General features: G+C 39.9%; 1 protein-coding gene across 1 annotated transcript in view; it reads right to left on the bottom strand.

Annotated features, from left to right (window-relative positions):
- Positions 1-26,014, bottom strand: part of MYLIP (myosin regulatory light chain interacting protein) — a 168,900-nt gene that overhangs the window by 47,690 nt on the left and 95,196 nt on the right. The gene's annotated exons all lie outside the window — the stretch shown is intronic.

The raw sequence follows: 26,014 nt of genomic DNA, 5'->3' as shown, positions 1-26,014 counted from the left end.
GAGGTTCCTTAAAAAACTAAAAATAGAACTACCATATGACCGAGCAACCCCACTACTGGGCATATACCCTGAGAAAACCGTAATTCAAAAAGAGTCATGTACCACAATGTTCAGTACAGCACTATTTACAATAGCCAGGACATGGAAGCAATCTAAGTGTCCATCCACAGATGAATGGATAAAGAAGATGTGGCTCATATATACAATGGAACATTACTCAGCCATAAAAAGGAATGAAATTGAGTTATTTGTAATGAGGTGGATGGACCTAGAATCTGTCATGCAGAGTGAAGTCAGTCAGAAAGAGAAAAACAAATACCATATGCTAAGCACATATATGTAATCTAAAAAAATGGTACTGATGAACCTAGTGGCAGGGCAGGAATAAAGACTCAGACGTAGAGAACGAACTTGAGGACACAGTGGGGGAAAGGGAAGCTGGGATGAAGTGAGAGAGTGGCATTGACATATATACACTACCAAATGTAAAATGGATGGCTAGCGGGAAGCGGCTGCATAGTACAGGGAGATCAGCTCAATGCATTGTGACGACCTAGAGGGGTGGGATAGAGAGGGTGGGAGGGAGGCTCAAGAGGGAGGGGATACGGGGATATACGTATAGATATAGCTGATTCACTTTGTTGTACAGCAGAAACTAACACAACATTGTAAAGCAATTATACTCCAATAAAGATGAAGAAAAAAAAAGATCTCCAAATACGACATTCAGAATTCTAGGACCAAAATAGTGGGAGAAGAATGAAATGTGCTATGTATAAAATAGATAACTAATGAGACCCTACTGTATAGCACAGGGCACTCTACTCAATGCTCTGTGGTGACCTAAATGGGAAGGAAATCCAAAAAAGAGGGGATGTATGTACACATATAGCTGATTCACTTTGCTGTACAGCAGAAACTAACACAACGTTGTAAAGCAACTATACTCCAATAAAAATTAATAAAAAAAGAATGAAGCGTGGCTACACAATTCAGTGGCCATAAATATGAAAACAAAGTCCTGGATTCTTCCTGGCCCTGAAGTGAGATTTAAAAGGCATTTCTCTCATGGGTCTTTGTTAAGAGAACATTGTGGATGGAAACATGAGGAATTTCACATGATTTTTTTCTTATGACATTTGTCTGTGTAGGTAAACCCACAGCATAACACAGGGAAAGCAATTCTGTAGGTAAAAAATCCTATTATGTAACTCAAATATTTCTTGAGTCACTAAGCTGTTTCCATAAATGGGACAAATTATCAACCTGTCCTCAAAGATTTCATCCAGGGACCAGGGTAGGTACTAGTGACTAAGAAAGAGCCAGTGCTATTTACAGGGCTTGCAAACTTGCTTTCTCACCTAAACCCGTCCTGTCTGGTTTAACTAGCACAGTGTTTTTGTTTTGCTTTTTTTCCCCTTTCTTTTTGGTAATTGCAAGTGCATGCTATTAGCAGATGATATATTTTCCAGTTCAGGGCAGATCCCACCAGTTCCCACCATATTACCCCCAGCCTGATTTACATATTTATTTTGCTTGCCTGACCTCTGCAGACATTTATTTGTAACTTCGGAATGACTTCACACCTGTTAATTATTGCTGTATAATAAACATACCCCCTGCCTTTTATTGTTATTACTCAGCTGGTTAGGATTACTGTGCTCCATCACCTTGAGCATTTCACTGAGGTTTGTGTGATACAAAAGCCAACTAGTGAATCAATAACCTTTTTGCATGACATTTGGTTTGAGAATTTTAAGCGTTACAGACCTTAGGATCTTCTCATATGAGACATGCTTTTCTTTTTCTCATTGACCATTACTATAGGAGGTTGAGCCTAAATCAAAGTGTCCAACTTTTTCCCCCGTGGCCTCTGTCCTCATTAACTATGCATTTGTGATGATGATGACAATCTCATTGCATACCTATTGATTCACTGGATTCGTAGAGCACCGTTCTCCAATGCCTCCAAGAAACTTTAAACAAAAAAGCGATCTAATTTGATTTCTACTTCTAGAATGTGTCTCTGGGGTTTGTAACAGAACCCAGGAGCACCAGAGAGCTATTTTAGGCAGAACCATGCCTCGGAGAGAGAGCAAACAGAATGACAAAGGTCCTAAGTATGTGACACGTGCTTGGTACACTACGTCAAATATTTTAGAATCTTCAAATAAAAGGTGCTGTTAAGTCCCTTGGTGATAACATTCGGCTGAGTTGCAGGAAGACTGGATTATTCCATTAGCTCAATTTTCTTCAATGTTGTGTTCCATGCTATACCCAGACTCTTCTCATTTAAAAACATTATTTAGTGTTCTTGCTAGCTTTGATGAAAGGAGAAAATCACCTACTCTACTTTCTTTTTTTTAATTTTTTAATTTAATTTTATTTTTTTATAAAGCAGGTTCTTATTAGTCATCAATTTTATACACGTCAGTGTATACATCTCAATCCCAATCTCCCAATTCAGCACACCACCATCCCCACCCCCCACAGCTTTCCCCCCTTGGTGTCCATACGTTTGTTCACTACATCTGTGTCACAACTTCTGTCCTGCAAACCGGTTCATCTGTACCATTTTTCTAGGTTCCACATACATGTGTTAATACATGATATTTGTTTTTCTCTTTCTCACTTACTTCACTCTGTATGACAGTCTCTAGATCCATCCACATCTCAACAAATGACCCAATTTCATTCCTTTTTATGGCTGAGTAATATTCCATTGTATATATGTACCACATCTTCTTTATCCAGTTGTCTGTCAATGGGCATTTAGTTTGCTTCCATGACCTGGCTATTGTAAATAGTGTGGCAATGAACACTGGGGTGCATGTGTCTTTTTGAATTATGGTTTTCTCTGGGTATATACCCAGAAGCAGGATTGCTGGATCATATGGTAATTCTATTTTTAGTTTCTTAAGGAACCTCCATATTGTTCTCCATAGTGGTTGTATCAATTTACATTCCCACCAACAGTGCAAGAGGGTTCCCTTTTCTCCACACCCTCTCCAGCATTTATTGTTTGTAGATTTTCTGATGATGGCCATTCTAACTGGTGTGAGGTGATACCTTGTTGTGGTTTTGATTTGCATTTCTCTAATAATTAGTGATGTTGAGTAGCTTTTCATGTGCCTCTTGGCCATCTGTATGTATTCTTTGGAGAAATATCTATTTAGGTGTTCTGTCCATTTGTGGATTGGGTTGTTTGCTTTTTTAATATTGAGCTGCATGAGCTGTTTATATATTTTGGAGATTAATCCTTTGTCCATTGATTCATTTGCAAATATTTTCTCCCATTCTGAGGGTTGTCTTTTTGTCTTGTTTATGGTTTCCTTTGCTGTGCAAAAGCTTTGAAGTTTCATTAGGTCCCATTTGTTTATTTTTGTTTTTATTTCCATTACTCTAGGAGGTGGGTCAAAAAAGATCTTGCTGTGATTTATGTCAAAGAGTGTTCTTCCTATGTTTTCCTCTAAGAGTTTTATAGTGTCTGGTCTTACATTTAGGTCTCTAATCCATTTTGAGTTTATTTTTGTGTATGCTGTTAGGGAGTGTTCTAATTTCATTCTTTTACATGTAGCTGTCCAGTTTTCCCAGCACCACTTAATGAAGAGACTGTCTTTTCTCCATTGTATATCCTTGCCTCCTTTGTCATAGATTAGTTGACCATAGGTGTGTGGGTTTATCTCTGGGCTTTCTATCCTGTTCCATTGATTTATGTTTCTGTTTTTGTGCCAGTACCATATTGTCTTGATTACTGTAGCTTTGTACTATAGTCTGAAGTCAGTGAGTCTGATTCTTCCAGCTCCGTTTTTTCCCCTCAAGACTGCTTTGGCTATTTGGGGTCTTTTGTGTCTCCATACAAATTTTAAGATTCTTTGTTCTAGTTCTGTAAAAAATGCCATTGGTAATTTGATAGGGATTGCATTGAATCTGTAGATTGCTTTGGGTAGTATAGTCATTTTCACAATATTGAGTCTTCCAATCCAAGAACATGGTATATCTCTCCATCTGTTGGTATCATCTTTCATTTCTTTCATCAGTGTCATAGTTTTCTGCATACAGGTCTTTTGTCTCCCTCGGTAGGTTTATTCCTAGGCATTTTATTCTTTTTGTTGCAATGGTAAATGGGAGTGTTTCCTTAACTTCTCTTTCAGATTTTTCATCATTAGTGTATAGGAATGCAAGAGATTTCTGTGCATTAATTTTGTATCCTGCACCTTTACCAAATTCATTGATTAGCTCTAGTAGTTTTCTGGTGGCATCTTTAGGATTCTCTATGTAGAGTATCATGTCATCTGCAAACAGAGCCAGTTTTACTTCTTCTTTTCCAATTTGTATTCCTTTTCTTTCTTTTTCTTCTCTGATTTCCGTGGGTAGGGCTTCCAAAACTATGTTGAATAATAGTGGTGAGAGTGGACATCCTTGTCTTCTTCCTGATCTTAGAAGAAATGCTTTCAGTTTTTCACCATTGAAAATGATGTTTGCAGTGGGTTTGTCATATATGGCCTTTATTATGTTGAGGTAGGTTCCCTCTATGCCCATTTTCTGGAGAGTTTTTATCATAAATGGGTGTTGAATTTTGTCAAAAGCTGTTTCTGCATCTATTGAGATGATCATATGGTTTGTATTCTTCAGTCTGTTAATATGGTGCATCACATTGATTGATTTGTGTATTTTGAAGAATCCTTGCATCCCTGGGATAAATCCCACTTGATCATAGTGTATGATCCTTTTAATGTGTTGTTGGATTCTGTTTGCTCATATTTGGTTGAGGAATTTTTGCATCTATATTCATCAGTGATATTGGTCTGTGATTTTCTTTTTTTGTAGTATCTTTGTCTGATTTTGGTATCAGGGTGATGGTGGTCTCATAGAATGAGTTTGGGAGTCTTTCTTCCTCTGCAATTTTTTGGAAGAGCTTGAGAAGGATGGGTGTTAGCTCTTCTCTAAATGTTTGATAGAATTCATCTGTGAAGACATCTGGTCCTGGACTTTTGTTTGTTGGAAGATTTTAAATCACAGTTTCAATTTCATTACTTGTGATTGGTCTGTTCATATTTTCTATTTCTTCCTTGTTCAGTCTTGGAAGATTATACCTTTCTAAGAATTTGTCCATTTCTTCCAGGTTCTCCATTTTATTGGCATAGAGTTGCCTGTAGTAGTCTCTTAGGATGCTTTGTATTTCTGCGGTGTCTGTTGTAACTTCTCCTTTTTCATTTCTAATTTTATTGATTTGAGTTCTCTCCCTGTTTTTCTTGATGAGTCTGGTTAATGGTTTACCAATTTTGTTTATCTTCTCAAAGAACTAGCTTTTAGTTTTATTGATCTTTGCTATTGTTTTCTTTGTTTCTATTTATTTCTGCTCTGATCTTGATGATTTCATTCCTTCTGCTAACTTTGGATTTTGTTTGTTCTTCTTCCTCTAGTTCCTTTAGGTGTAAGGTTAGATTGTTTGAGATTTTTCTTGTTTCTTGAGGTAGGCTTTTATAGCTATAAACTTCCCTCTTAGGTCTGCTTTTGCTGCATCCCACAACAGTTTTGGATCGTCGTGTTTTCATTGTCATTTGTCTCTAGGTATTTTTTGATTTCCTCTTTGATTTCTTCAGTGATCTCTTAGTTATTTAGTAACGTATTGTTTAGCCTCCATGTGTTTGTATGTTTTGTGTTTTTTTCCCTGTATTGATTTCTAATCTCATAGTGTTGTGGTCAGAAAAGATGCTTCATATGATTTCAATTTTCCTAAATTTACTGAGGCTTGATTTGTGACCCAAGATGTGATATATCCTGGAGAATGTTCCATGAGCACTTGAGAAGAAAGTGTAATCTGCTGTTTTTGGATGGAATGTCCTATAAATATCTATTAAATCTATCTGGTCTATTGTGTCACTTAAAGCTTCTGTTTCTTTATTTCCTTCATTTTGGATGATCTGTCCATTGGTGTAAGTGAGGTGTTAAAGTCCCCCACTATTATTGTGTTACTGTTGATTTCCTCTTTTATAGCTGTTAGCAGTTGCCTTATGTATTGAGGTTCTCCTATGTTGGGTGCATATATATTTATAATTGTTACTTCTTGGATTGATCCCTTGATCATATGTAGTGTCCTTCCTTGTCTCTTGTAACATTCTTTATTTTAAGGTCTATTTTATCTGATATGAGTATTGCTACACCAGCTTTCTTTTGATTTCCATTTGCATGGAATATCTTTTTCCATCCCCTCACTTTCAGTCTGTATGTGTCTCTAGGTCTGAAGTGGGTCTCTTGTAGACAGCATATATATGGGTCTTGTTTTTGTATCCATTCAGCAATCCTGTGTCTTTTGGTTGGAGCATTTAATCCATTCACATTTAAGGTAATTATCAATATGTATGTTCCTATGACGATTTCTTAATTGTTTTGGGTTTGTTTTTGTAGGTCCTTTTCTTCTCTTGTGTTTCCCACTTAGAGAAGTTCCTTTATCATTTGTTGTAGAGCTGGTTTGGTGTTGATGAATTCTCTTAGCTTTTGCTTGTCTGTAAAGCTTTTGATTTCTCCATCGAATCTGAATGAAATCCTTGCAGGGTAGAGTTATCTTGGTTGTCGGTTCTTCCCCTTCATCCCTCTAAGTATATCATGCCACTCCCTTCTTGTAGAGTTTCTGCTGAGAAATCAGCTGTTAACCTTATGGGAGTTCCCTTGTATGTTATTTGTCATTTTTCCGTTGCTTCTTTCAATAATTTTTCTTTGTCTTTAATTTTTGCCAGTTTGATTACTATGTGTCTCAGCATGTTTTTCCTTGGGTTTATCCTGTATGGGACTCACTGCACTTCCTGGACTTGGGTGGCTATTTCCTTTCCCATGTTAGGGAATTTTTCAATTATAATTTCTTCAAATATTTTCTCTGGTCCTTTTTCTCTCTCTTCTCCTTCTGGGACCCCTATAATGTGAATGTTGTTGCATTTAATGTTGTCCCAGAGGCCTCTTAGGCTGTCTTCATTTGTTTTCATTCTTTTTTCTTTATTCTGTTCCATAGCAGTGAATTCCACCATTCTGTCTTTCAGGTCACTTATCCGTTCTTCTGCCTCAGTTATTCTATTGATTTCTTCTAGTGTAGTTTTCATTTCAGTTATTGTATTGTTCATCTATGTTTGTTTGTTCTTTAATTCTTCTAGGTCTTTTTTTTTTTTTTTTTTTTTTTTTGTGGTATGCGGGCCTCTCACTGTTGTGGCCTCTCCCATTGCGGAGCACAGGCTCTGGATGCACAGGATCAGCGGCCATGCATGGCTCACGGGCCCAACCGCTCCGTGGCACATGGGATCTTTCCAGACCAGGGCACGAACCCGTGTTCCCTGCATCGGCAGGCGGACTCTCAACCACTGTGCCACCAGGGAAGCCCTCTTCTAGGTCTTTGTTAAACATTTCTTGCATCTTCTCGATCTTTGCCTCCTTTCTTTTTCTGAGCCCTGGATTATCTTCACTATCATTATTCTGAATTCTTTTTCTGGAAGGTTGCCTATCTCCACTTCATTTAGTCATTTTTCTGGGGTTTTATCTTGTTCCTTCATCTGGTACATAGCCCTCTGCCTTTTCATCTTGTCTATCTTTCTGTGAATGTGGTTTTTGTTTCACAGGCTGCAGGATTGTAGTTCTTCTTGCTTCTGCTGTCTGCCCTCTGGTGGATGACCACATACTCTACTTTCTAACATCTGCTATCAGCTGGCTACCAGGACTGCTGCATTCTTGCTTTCAGTGACTAGGTGGCCTGGGACACCAGTAGGAAGAGTTAAGCTTCTCCTACAGCAGAGAAGCCAATAATGATAAGTAATTTGCTTTTTATTCCCTTGAGGTTATGAAAATTTGGAGGAAAAATAAGGGGAGAGCAAGCAAGAGGAAGCATTTCAACATTGTGTTCTCATAGCACTCTCCCCCATCATGCTTTTGATTTATTCTAATTTTTAAAGGGAAGGGGTCCTCTTGTGAGAGCAGAGCACAGTAAGAAACCAAGCACTGAACTATTCTGGGCTCCCCAAGAAGCAGATGTTTTTTCTTCCAATACCAGAGGGGGCAAACTCAAATCAAATCTGGAATCTGGTCTCCTGGCTCTTCACATACCCCTTTGAGCATCTAAATAATTAGCTTCTCTAGACTTTCCAAACCAAGAGCTTTCTTCCCTGTGTTCTTCTTGTCCTTTCAGGGCTGCAGTTGTTAAATAGGGTTGCAAGAAAACCAGCCCAAAACCCAGGCCAAAAAAAGCTAAATATCCGCATAGTATCTGGCTTCTGCAGATGTTTAATGAGACTATAATGTTCCCTCCTCCTGCGCGAATGAATGAAGACCTCAGCACTCAGCTCAGGCTGGTGTACGTGCAGAATGTACAAAACAAGGTGACGGCCACTCTTCTTTTTTTTCTACTTGGCTGTTGACCCTTAGCCCATTTTCTTCATGAGCTGCCTTTATTTTTGCTTCTACTGATTCATAAAATCTCTTTTCCCATACCTATTACTCCTCAAGTACTAAAAATATCCCATTTGTTAAGAATCAGTAAGATCTCCAAAAAATCAAAATCTCTCTTCTCCTGGACATATTGAATTATTGTGTATTATTGTGTGTGTTCATGTAGCTAATGTAATACTGGGCAGAAAGTAGTTTGGCACGGAACAGCCCTGAGCAGTGCTAACTCAAGTCTCTCATTCTTCATCAAAACTGAATTCAATTTATACTGGGGGTAGCCAGGGCAGGCAGGAAATATAAATGAGTTACTGGTTCTGGTATAAGATGTCATTTCTTGGCCACTTCTCTTAAGCTTGGAGAAGAATAGGAATAAGGTTGAGGGGATCCTAGGGTCACTGTCAGCATTTTTGGACAACTCACGCCTTTGAAGAGAGTGGAAACAGGAAGACAAAAAAAGCATTTACCCACAGATCAAGTGGTTCTTGTGTGGGAACAATTTTGCTTTCCCTGGGGATATTTGGCAATGTCTAGAGACATTTGTGGTTGTCACAGCTAGGAAGGTGGGATGCTAGTGCATCTAGTAGACAGAGGCCAGGGATGTTGCTTAATACCCTACAGTGCATAGGACGGCCACCAGCAAAAAAATTATCCAACGTAAAATTTCAAAAGCGCCAAGGTTTAGACAACCCTGCCCTAGATAGATAAGAATTGTCACCTTCAATTTTTTTTAAGTATCCCTCCAAAACTACTTATTCTCTTGCATATTTTTAATTGAAATCTAAAACTCTTAATTGTAAATTTAGTTGCAAAAGATGTAATTCCTAGCTTATTTCAAGTGAAAACATTATATCATTTTTAAACATATCAAATGAAAACTAACAACAGGACTACTTAGTGTTTATCATCATTCAGTTGAAAAATACATAAAAAAACTCTACTTTTAGAGTTGAAATTTCATATTGTTCCTTTTCGTCCTTCAATTCCTATTTCCATTCCATATCTCCCTCAGGAATTTATCCTAGTGTAATCCATTTCAAGCTTTATGAAATGAATTGCATTGGGATAAAACACTTTTCTTGATCACTCCATCACACTTCTCTGCCACAAAAATCATAGAAATCAAAATTTATACTTTATTATTTCCTGTGATCATAATGATCTAATCATTCACATTTTCTTTTGGGTTGAACTATGACTTTTATTTGACACAATTGATCAAAACAACTTAAATAAATTATGTATATAAATAATTATTAAGCATCAAAAGTAAAATTTCATTAAGAAGTACTTTTTATTAAAACTATCCATCTAGACATTTCTCCAAAGAAGACATACAGATGTCCAACAGGCACATGCAAAGATGCTCAACATCACTAATTATTAGAGATATGAAAATCAAAACTACAATGAGATACCACCTCATACCAGTCCGAATGGCCATCATCAAAAAGTCTACAAACAATTAATGCCAGAGAAGGTATGGAGAAAAGGGAACCCTCCTAGACTGTTGGTAGAACTGTAAGTTGGTGCAGCCACTATGGAAAACAGTATGGAAGTTCCTCAAAAAGCTAAAAACAGAGTTGCCGTATGATCCAGCAATCCCACTCCTGGGCATATATCCAGAAAAAAACTGTAATTCAAAAAGATACATGCGCCCCTACGTTCATAACAGCACTATTCACAATAGCCAAGACACGGAAACAACCTAAATGTCCATTGACAGATGACTGGATAAAAAAGATGTGATACACACACACACACACACACACACACACGCACACACACACACACACACACACACGATGCAATACTACTCAATCATAAAGAAGAATGAAATAATGCCATTTGCAGCAACATGGATGGACCTAGAGATGATCATACTAAGTAAGCCAGAGAGAGAAAGACAAATACCATATGATATCATTTATATGTGAAATCTAAAATATAACACACAAAACAGAAATGGACTCACAGACATAGAGAACAGACTTGTGGTTGCCAAGGTGGGGTGGTGAGGGGGGATGGAGTGGGAGTTTGGGATTAGCAGGTGCAACCTATTATGTATAGAATGGATATCAACAAGGTCCTACTGTATAGCACAGGGAACTACATTCAATATCTTGTGATAAATCATAATGGAAAAGAATATTTAAAGAAAGAATGTTTATATATGTATAACTGAATCACTTTGCTGTACAGCAGAACAGAGCATTGTCAATCAACTATACTTCAGTAAAAAAATAAATTAAAAAAAACAATTCATCTGGAGGGGCTGGATTATATTCAGGTACTTAACACAGCACAAGTGTATCTCTTGCTCATACGACTGTTCCATTCAGCAAGAGGCATTGCTCATGGTCATTACTCTGGGACCCAGCCTTTTGGAGGCTTCATCTCAACATGTGTTTCCATGATCACTGGGCAGGAAACAGGAAGCGTGGCAAATAGTGCAAAAGCTCTAAAGTCTCTGCCTGCAAGTGATACACGTCCACGCCATTCACACTTCATTAGCAATGCAAGTCACATGGCCACACCTCACTTCACAGGGGGGTGGGGCAGTACAAACCTTTCACACAGCCGAAAGTAAAGAACTAGAATTCATGTGAAGCCCTACATAGATATAGGACTCCCCTCCCCTATTAATTCTTGTACCTGTTCATGACTACTGTTTATTGCTAGAATGAGACAGAGTTCAGCATCAATTCCATTCCTATTATTGTGTTTGTCTTTGTAGATAGAAGTTATGAGAAACTTTGGTCATGTAAGTAGATGGGAATGAAGGAGTTTTGTTATAGCAATGTCGCCCATTTCTTTGATCTCTGTGTTAAATGCTAAAAATCTAACAGTGATCTATCACAAACATTAACTTATAACGATGATCTACAGGTGATACCTTGATTATGTCCTTCTTTATTTTTCTGGAAAGCACAACTTAGAAACCAAAGTTGCCGAAGGACCTGTACCCTTTTCCAACACTCACACGAATATTTCAAAGAGCACCCGGGGGGTTTCTACCCCAGGACAATGCCACACAGTGAAGATCAGGTTGAGTGGAAGGATGCCTTTCTTTTGGGAAGGAGGGAACCTCAGTTGTACAATTGTGCAAGGGCAGGGGTGAAAAGGGAACCTGATCCTCCATCACTGGTGGATGGAAATTGAACACAAGGATGGAAACTGATTCTGTCTTCAAACCATTCCTGTCTGCATATGCCTTGGAATGCTGTTGCGTGACCCAGGGGTCCAAATACCCCAGTGTGAAGTGTGCTGCATTAAAATCCACTTCCCCAAACCATGAGAGTGTAAACTTCCTCCCACTGTTTCATGCACTATCATACTGTATATTTGAAGTTCTTAATTTTTCTTTCGTTCATTCAACACATATTGATCAGAAGGACCAGAAATTTAGGGATGTGTGGTTTAGGGTATCCAGATTCTTATGTGGCCTTTTTCTAACATGCTTTCTAACAAACCATGTAACAATGAGAAGAACACTCCACCTTTTGGGGCCACAAATTTTATCATCTCTAAATTAAGGGTTAGATTACATATTCCCTAAGACCCCTTTTTGCTTTAACATTGAATCCCTTATTCTTTTCCCCTTTGTCTTAGTCAGTTCAGGCTGTCATGACAAAATACCACAGCCTGGGTGGCTTAGACAACAAACATTTATTTCTCACAGTTCTGGAGGCTGGAAGTCTAAGATCAAGGTACTGGGAGATTCAGTTCTTGAAAAGGACTCTATTCCTGGCTTGTACACAGCCATCTTCTCATTGTAACCTCACATGGCGCAGAGAGAGAGCTCTGGTCTCTTCCTCCTCTTATAAGGGCACTAATACTATCATCAGAGTCCCATCCTCATGACCTCAACTAAATCTAATCACTTCCCAAAAGCCCCACCTCCAAATACCATCACATTGGATGTTAAGGCTTCCAGACATGAATTCTGGGGGGACACATTCAGTCCATAACAGTCCTTAATGATTTTTCATAGTAACTGAAACAGGAAACCCTCCAAAAATGCACATCTATTTCAAAATTCAACAATTTCATTCCTCTCTGCTCCATCACTGGGCACCTGGTGGTGAATGTCTTAATGATGACGGCAGGGCTGCTTACAACAAGTAGAGTCTCAAAGTCTTAAGTGCAGGAGAAGGGCTTCCATAATCTGCAGACCAGATAACTAGCCTCTAAAGAATCAAAAGTTGAAAGTAACTATTTTAAATCCCCCAGCACCAAAGCAGTGAGTTTTGCACCATCCACTGCTACTTTTGGGTATTGCTGCCACTTCTTTGCACAGCCATCTTCAAATTTTTTGATGGATTCTACGTTGACATGCTGTTGATGTTTGCCAACACCTCAAGTTCACAGTCATTGTAATAAACAAAGTTCAGCTGACTTGAGGAATACTTAATACATTAAAAAAATTTTCCACAATTCCTCCAGAGATATAATTATTATTAATTTTTACATTTGTAATTTGTATCTTACATAGGGTCAATAATTTCATGTTGGTCCATTTCTACACTAATTACCATTTATTGTGTATATACTCTATATACACAATATAGTATGCCTCGTGCATTGCACCTGTAATCTGATTTTTCCTTATGCAGACCACTGAGCTAGGCAGTGACCTCCCTTAGAGAGCATGACAGGTGGAGAGCATGACAGGTTGAATTATGTCTCCTAAAAATTCATATGTTGAAATCCTAACCTCCAGTATCCCAGAATGTGACCTTATTAGGGAATAAGGTCATTGCAGATGTAATTAGTTAAGAAAAGTTATACTGGAGTAGGGTGGGTCCCTAATCCAATAGGACTGGAGTCCTTGTAAGATGGCCATGTGAAGACAGAGACATAGGGAGAATGCCATGTGAAGATGGAGGATTATAGTGATGTATTTATGAGCCAAGGAATGTCAGGATGGCCGGCAGAGGAAGAGATGAGGAAGGATTCCTCCTCTCCAGAACTGTGAGACAATACATTTTGCTCTTCCAAGCTACCCAGTTTGTGGTACTGTTATGGCAGCCCAGGGAACTAATACAGAGAGAGAGCTTCAGTGACTTACCCAACGCCAGTAATGAGTAGATGGCAAGTTAGGGTTTGGATGGAGGTCACCAATTCTGAACTCCAAGTTTTTAATCAGCACCCCTCACTGTCTCCTTGAGAACAGTTTCTGCTTTACATTATACAAAAGAACTTTCCCACGTTTACATATCCTTCATAATTACCTCTTATTCCTCATGTCTGGTAGTAATGTAAAACAGTTTACCAAACTATCACTTTATGGATAGCAGCCCAGAGGGAGTCATACATATTAAATATAGATGTACATTTTTTAGCACCTTTGAGAGTGTTTTTGTGCGCAGGGAGACTATTCAGAGATTCACTTTGTTTTTTAAAGTCAATATTTAATGTATTAAAATTACAGATTATAAAATCTAATTTTAAACTTTAAAATTCAGTTGACTCATTATTCTATTTATAAGTCAAATTAAAAAAAATTTTTTTACAGAGGACTATCAAGAAAAAAAGACCCCAGGGACTTCCCTGGTGGTCCAGCGGTTAAGACTCTGTGCTTCCAGTGCAGGGGGTACAGGTCTGATTCCTGGTCGGGGAACTAAGATCACACGTGCCACGTGGTGTAGCCAAAAATAATAATAATAATAATTTAAAAAAAGAAGAAGTTTGATCCTCACTTAAAAAAAAAAGAAAAAAGGATCTCAGCCTTAGAATTTTGAAACTTTGCCATTTCTAAAAACTCTATCACAGGAAAGGAGGAAGAGTCCTGGGGACTCGTATGCCTCAGTTCCTTAATCACCCACATTACAGGCTTTCTCTTGCATCTGCATCCCCATGACTACCTTTGAGCTCTTCCAAGGTTGGCCTGTGGTCAGCAGGGGAGAAGGACCGGGGAAGAAGAGAGATATGATGTCGCTCAGTAGATGGGGCCAAAGTGGAACTTTTAGACCAAAGGTAGCAAATTTCAAAAAGGCTGTTTGAAAGGGGTGCTAAAGATCAACAACTGAGAAAGGTTACTGCGTTTGTCCAGCTAGACTTTTAGGATATATAAAAGGGTCATGATCTTTCCCTGGAGGAAGAAAGTGTTAAGGACCTCTCTGTTAGCTGCAATTTTAATATTTAGACTATGAAATGTGGAGTTCGTTAAGAGGGAGGGGGTTCATCTCCTCATCATATTTCCCCCTTCTGTGGATGTACAAGGGCAAACATTTATACCTATATTTTACTAGGCTATGATAGGCTCGTGTACTGGTGGCTTCAAACTACTCTCTCCTCTTGGTATTCATGCCCTTGGGTTTTCCCTTCCCCCTGAACCTGGGCTAGCCCTGGAAATTGTTTTAACTTATAGAATGCTGCAGAAATGATGCTGTGTCCAACTCCAGATTTAAGCCTAAGGAGATCTAGCAGCTTCCATTTTGTCCTCTTGGGAGTGCTGACCCACCGTTAAGAAGACAAGCTACCCTGCTGGCAAGACCAGGGGGAGAGGTCATGTGAAAAAAGAAAGGTCCGGAGAGTTCATGGAGAGAGAGAAGCCCAGTCTTCGCCGCTGAGCCCTGCTAGTCTGAGCCACTAGCTGAACGCAGCCATGTGAGTGACCACTGGCAAGACAGCAGAAGGATGGCCCTGCCGCGCCCAGCCCAAACTGTGGAATCACGAGCAAAGAAAATGGTTCTTGTTTTAAGCCACTAAGTTATGGGGGTGGTTTGCTGCTCAGTGATGGATAGTTGGCACTGGCTGTAAATGTGCCCTTCCAAGGATTAGAACTGTTCACCTTTATTGTAAGAGACCATTATGGGTTGCATTGTGTCCCCCCAGAAGACATGTTGAAGTCCCAACTCCCAGAACCTGTGACTTTTTTTCCTTGGAAATAGGGTTGTCACTGATGTAATCAGGTTAAGGTGAGGTCATTAGGGAGGGCCCTAATCCAGTATAGCTGGCCAACTTAGAAGAAGAAGAGAGAGATACATAGGGAGGATGCCAGGTGAAGGTGGAGGTAGAGATTGGAGTGACGCATCTACAAGTCAAAGAATGCCAAGTGTTGATGGCTGTCCTCAGACTCTAGGAGTGAAGCATGAAACAGCTCCTCCTTCAGAGCCCTCAGAGGGAACCGACCCTGCCCACAACTTGATTTGGGCCTTCTAGCCTCCAGCACTGTGAGAGAATACATTTCTGTTGTCTTCAGCCACCCTGTTTGTGGCACTTTGCTATGGCAGCCCTAGCAAACGAATACAGAGAGTCTTGAAGACAACAGACGTGGCGAGAAGAGGGGAAGGAGGGCGGGGCCAGCACACAGGGCCCTGAGCCTGAGCCCCTCCTTCAAGTCTGCACCTGAGGTGCCTAGCTCACCTCACCCTGGCCCCTAGCAGCGTATTATGAAGTAAAGATGATAAGAATCCTAATTAACATTAGCTCCAAGGTTTTCTAGTTTATTCCTGAAGTTACTTCTTCTGTATCTCCATGGAGTTTCTTCCATGTTCACCGTGGACTCCCCTGTCAGTCAAAGATGGAACAGGGTCAACCCTTCTCCACCTCGTGGGCTGAAGCCACCACAGGGTGGTGAAAGCTGCCTCCTCTAAGTGACTTCAGGGCTGTCAGGGCCAACTTCACTGCCAGTAGTTAAGAGGTAGCCAGGGTTTGCTGTCTCTGGCTTTCCATTTGCATCACGGGCCAGACCTGCCATGAGATGTCGGTATTCCCAAGGGTGGTGAAATGAACACATAGTCATCAGGGGAGATGAAGAAAAACTGCCTGGGTGAGAGGCAGTTATTTCTCCCCCTAATGTTCTTTTACAGAGAATCAGACTTCTGGCAGGAATAAATATGTTGGGGCACCCACACCCACTCTTTACAAACCCTGGAAGATAAGTGACCTTTGGTAATGACAGCAATGTGTCCTCCAGGTACTAGAGGAAGAGCTGGACTCTGGGTCTCCTCCTGATATTTGCATGTATTTTGAGCCAGTTGAATTGTGGCTCCCTGGCTTGTAGATGCACCACGCATCATCCCTGGAAGGGCCTCAGGCCATTTAAAACAAATTTACTTAACCTTTGCTTTGAGGTTTCATTTTCTTTCTTTCTACTTTGCCAGAGCTCTGAGGGTGGTACAAATTACATGGTTGCCATTTGCATACATGTTGGAAAACTTGTTCTTTAGAATGAGAACCTTGGGCTGAAACTATGTTAAGAGAAATTTCCTAGCAAGGAAATTCCCTAGTGAGACTATTTCTGGAACAATTTTTTGCTGTAATAATAGGATTGCCTTCCTACAAGGGAGAGCCTTGGGCCATCCAGAGACTAGAAGTATTACAACTAAGTCATGGGAATATCGCATTGACCAAGGAAGTTTAAAAGAGTCAGTTGCCAGGTTGGGGGGGGGGGGCAGGTTTGATAACGTCACCGCTGGGTGCTGTGCGGGATGGCACTGGGTTCCCTGAACGACACCGTGTACAAACAGGGCAAAGCACACGATGAGAAGCTGCTAGATTAGAAAAGCCAGACACAAGCAAGCATTTTTTTTATCTGTTCCCTTGTCCCCTCTGCGCCCAAGCACGCTGCTGAGTGTTACGCATTGTCTTGGACAGGGTGGAGGACATAGGGGCCATGGAAAACCCATCTGGCTGTACCTAGAATTTGTGACCGGATAGAGGAAGCAGCCCGCTGAAGCGCGGGCAGCCTTTTCTATCACAGCCCCCTTTTGTGAACTAGAGGTAGGGAGGGGCTGGATGAGGAAATGGCAAAGGCACCAAGACCCAGGGCTGATGTTCTGTTGGGGAAGTGCCTTTAGCAGCTGCATCAACCTAAGCTTTTCCCTTTTAAGTCAGCAGTGACCTGATTTATCAATACCAAGCAAAACCTTCCGGAGAACTAAGTAACTGTTACAAATCCAATAAACTAAAGTAAACCCAAAGTTCTCTTAGAAGTTTCAATACTGAGAACGACTTTCACCTTAAAATCACATGTTTAAGTCGATTGCACAAACACACATTTCAAATTGTAGTGAAAAGGCTGTCTTACAGGCAAAATACCAAATATGCAGACACGTTCTTAACATAAGGGTATTGACACTAGTGTTCTGATTCTCTTAAGCATTTCTGTACTTAATTCTGAATTTTTAATTCCCCCCAGGTTGAAAAACACTTATTCGTTTAAGGAAGATGGTCACCCTACCAGTTCACCAACATTCTCTACTGAGGGAGACTTACAGCTGAAGGCTGCCTGGATTCTCATTTGTGACCCTGATGGAACATGCTTGGTTCTTGCTGTTCCTTTATGACTCCATGACAACAAGAGAGCAGTGGTCTCCCTGGATTTAAATTATGCACCTGACCTAATTCTTCTCTACTCCAGCAGGAGTAGACGGGAGGCCCCAGCTCCCACCTCACTGATAAACTTTAGATGTGTGAATGTTTTCTTCTTGTAACCCTGGAGACCTTCGAACGTGATGGGTTCCTATCACGTTCGAAGGTCTCCAGGCCTCATGGAACCTTCCATTCTTTCATATTTAAAAAAGAGATGACATAACCTTTTCAGATATTGAACATTATAGATAATTAAATTTTGTATTTTTAGATGATTTTCAGTGACTGAAGTTTATTACTTATGAAGCTGGTCAACTGATATTCTCTTTCAGTCAGTCAGTGCTTTTCAATTGTTAATTTTCTACATTCTGTATTCTTCATTGATTTAATAAATGAGCCAACAACAGCAATAACAAGGCTCAATAAAAATGCATTCTATTCACCTGCTTTTATAGATTAAAAAAACTCTGTTAATTCTCACTTTTTGCATCTCACTATGGACCCCATGGCTTTCCAGATTTAATGTATATCAGAGGGCACAGTCATTATTCTCTTTTTGAGGCTTAAATCGTGTCAGCTTTGGCAAGTGAGACCTTTTCATACGACCTTTTCAACCTGTTTTGTCGCCTAACGTATGATCTCACTTCTGGCCAACTTTTAAAATCTTTGAACTTGATGGAATCCTGAAAAGTTTTTTATAAACTTCTCGCCTGTTGAGATCATGCCACTCTTACAGATATTACAGTGGTAGCGAATTGAATTTTGGATTTCTCTCATGGCTTTATCTGATTGAAGAGGTCCAGTTTTCAAGGTCATTCTGCTGACAGGACACACCTGGGTTTGAAACCCAGCATTACCACTTGTCAGCCATTCCTGGGCAAGTTTTGCCTCCATTCTGAGCCTATTTGCTCATGTAAACATGCAGATAATATTGATACCCATTTTAAGAGGTTTAATGAGAGGATTAAGTAAGATAATGTATATGTAGTCTTTATCACTGTGCTTGGAACATATAATTTAATAAATGGTACCGTGATGTTATTGTTAATATTATTTTATGTAAAAATGAACTCAGATGAATTAATGAGTAATGTCAAAATGTGTGTTCATGTTAAAGACTAAACATGTATCACAACCTAACTGTCCATCAACAGAGGAATGGATGAAGATGTGGTGTATATATACAATGGAATACTACTCAGCCATAAAAAAGAATGAAATAATGCCCTTTGCAGCAACATGGATAGACCTAGAGATTACCATACTAAGTGAAGTCAGTCAGACAGAGAAAGGCAAATACCATATGATATCGCTTATATGTGGAATCTAAAAACAACGATACAAATGAACTTACTTACAAAACAGAAATAGACTCACAAACATAGAAAACAAACAAAACAGAAATAGACTCACAAACATAGAAAATAGAGTCACAAACGTAGAAAACAAACACAGAAAACAAACAAAACAGAAATAGAGTCACAAACATAGAAAACATAGACTCACAAACATAGAAAACAAACAAACAAACAAACTCACAAACATAGTAGGGGAGGGATAAGTTAGGAGTTTGGGATTAAAATATACACACTACTACATATATAATAGATAACCAACAAGGACCTACTGTATAGCACAGGGAACTATACTCAATATCTTGTAATTACCTATATTGGAAGAGAATATAAAAAAGTATACATATATATATATATCTGAATCATTTTGCTGTACACCTGAAACTAATACAACATTGTAAATCAACTATATTTCAAAAAAAATTTTTTTAATTAAAATTAAAAAAAAAGACTAAACATAGACTTTCACATACATTTCACTCTTCCCCAACCTCAGGCTCCTGCCACCCCAGCTCCTGAGAAGTGTTTGCCCCCCTTGGAGAAAGTCTAGCATGAAATGTTAGGTGAGCCAACGCAGACTGTGAAAGAATTCACAGAAATATTAGCAAGAGGAGAAAAAGAGTTTTTATTCACTTTCCAAGAGAGGAAAGGGGCCAGACGCATGGAGTGGCTTTGGCACCAAAGGGTGGGCGTTTGAATCTTTTATTGGGCTTCAAAGGGCAAACAGCAGGAAAGAGGGGGTGGGTTCATATCTGTTTTGGTCCCCAGCTGTATCCAAGCTGGCTGTGCTTCTATAGGATGTGGTTTTTCTGAGAATCTGTAACTTTCTGTCTTCAGTAACTTTCCAGCCCTTGGATGTCTGAAACGGACTTACTAGGGGCCCTGGACAGGCCGTCCCTCGATTTTGAATCATGCTAGGTAGGTTTCCCCGAGATGTTACCTCATGTTGAAATTCCACAGCCTCCGCGAGAAGTAAAGAGTTTCAGTGTGCCTCTGGTTTTCTGAGGTGAAATTTCTTCGGAGGGAGAAAAGACACAGAAGCCTGGCGGGCCTACGAGCTGGGAGGGGGGTTGGGCGCTGGGGGCAGCCGGAGGGCAGTTTGGAGCTTTAAATACAGAAGCTTCAGACTTGAGTCGCGTGTTTCCTATTCTCAGTTTCGCCAAGGATGTCTCTCGTTTCCTCTCGCCTCGTTCTTTGCATTAGTCAAATGCTGTCTCCTTCAAATCCATAACATTTCATCCTCCCTTTTGCTGTCTTGGAAACAGCTCCTAATTTCCAGCTCCTCTCTTTGATCTCTCTGCCTTCTTTCAACCTCTTTTTAAAAATAAAAAGAACATCAAATGAAAATCCTAAGAAGTCTTCCTTGAAAAACGCAAAGATTTACAAATATGCATATTTACTAACTTTCTCTTTAGGAATGAAACGGACTCCTCCTTTCTAACTTTTTTTGTCGGTGCATTGTTTTCTCTGTTTCTGATCAAATGCAAGACCACCTCTATTTTCTTTTGTGGCACCTAGTATGTTTGATCGACTGTATTATTTCAGTACATTTATGTTAATGTTGAAATTAATTGGGGGCATCTGCCCCGTCTCTGACTGACAGCTTCACGTAGAAGCTTAATATACACACCTCAACCACACACCACTCTGCCACAGGATAGAAAGAATTCCACGTGTCAGGTGGTGAGCTACCCATCTTAAGGAATATCTCATATAGTAAAATTCTGGTACAATTAAGTCTCATTTAAGGCCCAACATACAATAAGCTGAGCTTTGAGAAGACTTAGGATAATTCTATTTCACATCTGAAAGCATTCTCAGAGATCACCAAAGCCTTAGATTCTTGGGGGATAATTCATTGAATTAAGAGAGGAAATTAACTCGATAGCCAAAGCAACTTACCATTTTAAAAAGGATGTAGAAAATTCCTCTAAAACATGACAGATGGATAAAAATTCATGTGCACACATCTCCATGTCCATTACTGGTGTAGCTAAGGACACCGGCACACAAAGCCTCTGGGCTCTGTGGAGGATCGGCGGCAGCGGATTGGGGTCCCTCGCCTGGAGATGTGCCCAACTTGTTCTCTTGTCATCAAATTGAGAAGTGGCCTAGTGGACATGCTCCCTCTAGGTCAACGTGTAATAACGCAATAAATCATTATCCAATAAAAGAGTGTCACTCCTGGCTGAAAAACTGCTAAGCAGAACTCAATTTTTCCGAGCAGACTGGTAAGAAAGGCCGAGGACACTCATCCTTAGCATACAATGTAGTGTTTTCTACAGCCTCTCCGTATTCATTATCTCTTCCTGGTCTTGGATGCCGGAAGCCTCTTTTTAATAACTTAAATCTTCATGTGTCACATCCTGTCTGAATCTCAGGGTTTCTGGAAGAAACTGAGAATAGGATTCAAAAAGCCAGGTTTCCAGTAGTCCTGTATCTTTGCAACCTGTGTTCCCTTTGCTCTGGAGAAAGGACACCGACAGTCAGTGTGCTGTATGCACCACTAGAGGGCACTTTGACACTTGCTTTCGAATCTACAGTTTTTCAGACGCCCCAGATTGCAAATATCTGTATCTGCTGTTGTGTCTACACATTAGTAACGTTTCATAGTTGCTCTAATGAAATGCTCTCCCTGTCCAACAATGACACTCTGCGATTCTTAACAAATATTGGTTGATGATGGGGATAGTTGCAAGAGAGTCTAGTTAATTAAGAGGAAATTGATAAAGGTGTTACACTCCAGTGGTGGGCAGAATTTTAAAGGCAGGGATTAGAAAAATAGACTCAGAAGAGATGCTGCCTATGCTTTGATTGTCTGCCTTAATAGGAAAGCACCCGGAATAATACTGTGATTTACCAGACAAATAGGGCAGACTAAAGGGTAAGCCCCATCTGACACAGACGTATGGCTGGCAGTCATCAGATAAATTCAGACCCTGCTGAGGAGGAAGGACAGACAAACACTGGGATTATATATATATATCCCAAGGAACTTGGGTTAAATAGGTCTATTGAATACTACAGGGAAGAAAAGAAGGGCAGTAAATTTAAAAGGGTTTAAGGTCAGCAGTGTTCTCCTACCCCCTCCCCCAATAGTCTAGAGATCATCTGAGGCTGGGGCTAAGCAAGCATCAGAAGTAGAGGTGGGTTATGATTCCTTCTTTTAGACAGAAATGACTAATATTTGAAAGGACAGTGAGTGGAGAGTTGTCACCATACACATACTTACTGAGAAACTTGAAAAAACACTCAACACAACAAAAACAAAGAACTGGGAGTTGGAAATTTTGGAGAATGACCACAGAGCACTGCACAAAAGAGATACACATCCTTACGGTGGCACGTGATCTTGAACAACCCAGCCTCACCACTCTGACTGCCTGTCTCAATACAATTCTCTCCATCCCTTCCCGTTTCCAGAACACAGACCTCATCCCTGACCTCTTTGACTCTAGGAACAATCTATTCACTTAGAGTCTCAACTTACATTCCCCTTGACAAAAGTTCCATGTATCACCTGTGACCCTGGGCATTACGGCTAATTTTCAGGTTACCTCCTCTCAACGCACCTGATCTGTATCCTCATTCCCATAGACAGCTTCAGTTGCAGTGGTCTCCCTATCTCCAACCCTGTCTGTACTGGCCTTACAGGTGAGAGTTTTGGAAGTCAGGGACACCTGTTTTTTGTATTCTCTCATAAACCTAGCAGAAGGTTTTTACATAAAATCAATATTTCAGATTTGAAGTAGAACTTAATGGTCATCTGGTCTACCCTTCTATTAGACAGTTAATGTTGAATGCTCAATGACTATTAGGATCCTATCAACCTTTAAAATTTCCTTTATGAGATGTTTAAATAAAACTACTAAAAACATTTGTGTATAGGTTTTTGCATAAATACACATTTTTTTTTCTCTGGATAAATATCCAGGAGCGCAGTTGCTGGGTCACATGGTAGACGTGTGTTTAGTTTTTTAAGAAGCTGTCAAGCTGTTTTCCAGGGTAAAATTTTACATTCCCACCAGCAATCGACGAGTGATCTAGTTTCTCTGCATCCTTGGCAGCATTTCCTGGAGTCACTGTCTTTTACTTTAGTTATTCTGTTGGGTGTGTAGTGATCTCCCTGTGGTTTTAGTTTGCGTTTCCCTAATGATGTCGAACATATATTCATGTGCTTATTTGCCATCTGTATGTGTTCTTCAGTGAAATGTCTGTCTATGAATTTTGGATTAGTCTTCTAACTGGGTTGATTGTTTTTTTTAAGGGCCATTTATTTATTTTTGGCTGCATTGGGTCTTCGCTACTGCACGCGGGCTTTGTCTAGTTGCGGCGAGCGGGGGCTACTCTTCATTGCGGTGCGCGGGCTTCTCATTGCCGTGGCTTCTGTTGTCGCGGAGCACGGGCTCCAGACGCGCGGGCTTCAGTAGTTGTGGTTTGTGGGCTCTAGAGTGCAGGCTCAGTAGTTGTGGTGCACGGCCTTAGTTGCTCCGCCGCATGTGGGATCTTCCCGGACCAGGGCTCGAACCCGTGTCCCCTGCATGGGCAGGCAGATTCTAAACCACTTCGCCACCAGTGGGAAGCCCTGATTTTTTTAACCATTGAAACTATAGAGGTCTTTATATTATTTAGATATAACTCCTTGTCAAAGATGTGGTTTGCAAATATTTTCTCCCAGTCTCTAGCTTGCCTTTTCATCCCCTTAACAGGGTCTTTCACTGACAAAAGTTTTTAATTTTGATGTTCAATTTATTAATTTTTTCCTTTTATGAATCATGCTTTTGGTGTCAAGTCTAACACACTGCCTAGCCCTAGATCCTGAAGACTTTCTCTGATGCTGTTTATCTAAAAGTTTTATAGTTTGATGTTTTACATTTAAGTCCATGATCCATTTTGAGTTAATTTTTGTATAAGGTGTGAGACTTAGGTCAAGGTTCAATTTGTTTGTTCACGGATGTCCAATTGCTCCAGCACCATTTGTTGAAAAGGTATTTCCATTTTTTGACTGATTATAGACAGTACTGTATTTTTAATTTTGTATTTTTAACTCAGCACTATGTTGAATATAAGTAATAAAATCAGAGATCCTTCTCTTGTTGCCAGTCTTAGGGAGAAATTAGCCTTTCAACATTAGGTATAATGTTAGCTATAGCTTTTTGTAGCTTTTGGTACTGTCTTTGCTTTTGTTATCAGGGTAAGACTTTTTTCATAACCATGATTGGGAAGTGATCTTTCCTCTTCTCTTTTCTGGAAGAGATTGTGTAGAATTGGTCCTTTGGTCCTGAGATTCCCTTGCTAGTCTGCCTTCTTTTCTCCACCTTTCAGAGTTTTCTTACCTTTGTCTTATATATAACGTCCAGGGGTTTCAGTCGCATTAGCAGAAGGGATAGTGAAAAGTACTTCTCCATCTTCCCAGAAGAGGAGTTCAGTTTTCCCATATTTTAAATGAGAATGTTGGTCTATAATGTTCTCTCAAGATCTTTTAAGCTCAGTAAATTATGTTATTCATGATATATTAAATCCTCATTTGCTTTTTCTTCGTGTTTACTGGGGCCTTGTAATCATTATGCCATAAACATGTTTTCTAGTTCCAACTTTATAATGTACCTACTCACCACCACATGCTTTCTGCTTGGATGGGGAGAAACAAAGCAAAGTTCTTGAGATGGTATCACTGTTTCCTTCAATAAAAAGCCCAGCCCATTGCACATTTTATGAGGTGGTGATTGCTTTGGGAGGAACCCTGCTTTAGAATGTGGAAGGTCCAGGAACTCCCAAATGAGGTGGAGAGTCAAAGAATTGAGAACCCCTTAGAGGGTAAACTATCCTTTACCCAGAAGCACAGGCTTTATTCACTAAAGACATTTCTCATAACATTAAAATGCAAATTCAAACACTGCCTGTAAAAACTGACACCAGCATATGTTTTCAGAATTCTTCGTCTTTCCATTTGCAAGCTCACGTCCCATACAAGATGGTTTAGTCTGAAACCGGCTCCACTGGCATGTATAGCAGTGTTAAAACTTGTTCAAATGTTAATGAAAGCGATTGCTGTTAATTTCCTGTTTACCCTAATACAAAAAATGTGAAACTCTATTCATTCAGCCAGCATTTATGCTCCTCCCAGATAGATCTCCCACCAGTCTCTCATTGCCTCCCTCCTCCTGCACTTTACCCAGACTCATTCCTACAGAAATGCCCTTCACTCTATTCATTTCTCCCATGCTTCCACTATCTTTGTTCAATTATTTACCAATGGGTTTTAAAAAAATTTAAAACAAATATCATAAAATTTTATATTGATTATCAAACACCAACATTTAATCTTAGCAGAATAAAAATTATTCCGTATTTCAATCTGTTTCTTAGTTGTATTTTTTTTTTTTTTTTTTTAGGTACGAGGGCTTCTCACTGCTGTGGCCTCTCCCACTGTGGAGCACAGGCTCCGGACGCACAGGCTTAGCGGCCATGGCTCACGGACCCAGCTGCTCCGCGGCATGTGGGATCTTCCCAGACCGGGGCACGAACCCATGTCTCCTGCATCGGCAGGTGGACTCTCAACCACTGTGCCACCAGGGAAGCCCATTTCTTAGTTGTATTTTTATAGGGATGATTTTTTTCAATATAGTAGTCTAACTTTAAAATTTGAGATATAATTCATATACCATAAAAATCACCATTTTAAAGTGTACAATTCAATGGTTTTTAGGATATTCACAGGTTGTATGAGGTCCATGAAGGTACTGAGGGAGTTGATGAATGAAGAGGGTGCAGGGTGGAGTCTGAGGGAGTGGGCAGCCATGTGATGTCCTAAAGGATACAGAAATAAAGGAGAGAGTGTAGAGGTGATAATGAAAGTCCTGGGAGGATGTGATCCCTCCATACCAAGATGGAAATGCAGAAGAGCAGAAGGT

Source organism: Aethalodelphis obliquidens, unplaced genomic scaffold (genome assembly GCF_003676395.1).
Source record: "Aethalodelphis obliquidens isolate GAN/ISIS:26980383/991018 unplaced genomic scaffold, ASM367639v1 scaffold34, whole genome shotgun sequence".
Classification (NCBI taxonomy): Eukaryota; Metazoa; Chordata; class Mammalia; order Artiodactyla; family Delphinidae; genus Aethalodelphis; species Aethalodelphis obliquidens.
This window is presented reverse-complemented; position numbering and strand designations above follow the sequence as displayed.